The sequence below is a fragment of the Dendroctonus ponderosae genome, unplaced genomic scaffold, assembly GCF_020466585.1.
Source record: "Dendroctonus ponderosae isolate FM_Combo_2020 unplaced genomic scaffold, Dpon_F_20191213v2 Dpon_F_20191213_9, whole genome shotgun sequence".
In the NCBI taxonomy this organism is placed as follows: domain Eukaryota; kingdom Metazoa; phylum Arthropoda; class Insecta; order Coleoptera; family Curculionidae; genus Dendroctonus; species Dendroctonus ponderosae.
In genome coordinates, this window is record NW_026019116.1 from 3,675,853 (window position 1) to 3,676,925 (window position 1,073).

General features: G+C 29.9%; 1 protein-coding gene across 1 annotated transcript in view; it reads right to left on the reverse strand.

Annotated features, from left to right (window-relative positions):
- LOC109535902 (myrosinase 1) overlaps window positions 1–1,073 on the reverse strand; it is a 13,088-nt gene that overhangs the window by 4,591 nt on the left and 7,424 nt on the right. The window lies entirely within an intron of this gene.

Genomic DNA, 1,073 nt, shown 5'->3' on the forward strand with positions numbered 1-1,073 from the left:
AGCCGTTTTTGGCGCATAACTTTTGAACCGTTGATGCTTTGACAAAAAGTGTAATACATTTTTAAGTATTAAAAATATCTACAAAATGAGACAAATTAAGTTAAAATTCGTTCATTTAGTTACTTAACAAAAACAAAAAATCTGCAAAATTTTGCTTTCAAATAATAGTACTATAACTTTTTTGAAGGCCTTTGTACACTTTAAAAGTGGTATACATTTTAGCGTAAAATATTCATAACTTTTTGTTATGCCACAATAGATCATGCCAGATTCTAAATAAGTTTTTTTTGAGACTTCGGAAAGACTTCTCTGAGGTTGTATTTTACTCGTAAACAGTTATACTCCACTGTACAATAAAAGAAATGTAAAAGATTATTGGAAGTTGTTCAGAAGGATGTCGGAATATTGGGATAATAGTTTGCACGCTATTTCCGGCTGAAGAACATTGTTTCAATAATCAAAGAAAGTGCGGAAAGCCGTTTTTGGCGCATAACTTTTGAACCGTTGATGCTTTGACAAAAAGTGTAATACATTTTTAAGTATTAAAAATATCTACAAAATGAGACAAACTAAGTTAAAATCCGTTCATTTAATTACTTAAAAAAAAAACAAAAATCTGCCAAATTTTGCTTCTAAAAAATAGTACTATAAGTTTTTTGAAGGCACACTTTACAGTACCCTTTAAAAGTGGTATACATTTTAGCGTAAAATATTCATAACTTTTTGTTATACCACAATGGATCATGCCAGATTTTAAATAAATTTTTTTTTAGACGTCGGAAAGACTTCTCTGAGGTTGTATTTTACTCGTAAAGAGTTATACTCCACTGTACGATAAAAGAAATGTAAAAGATTATTGGAAGTTGTTCAGAAGGATGTCGGAATATTGGGATAATAGTTTGCACGCTATTTCCGGCTGGAGAACATTGTTTCAATAATCAAAGAAAGTGCGGAAAGCCGTTCTTGGCGCATAACTTTTGAACCGTTGATGCTTTGACAAAAAGTGTAATACATTTTTAAGTATTAAAAATATCTACAAAATGAGACAAACTAAGTTAAAATCCGTTCATTTA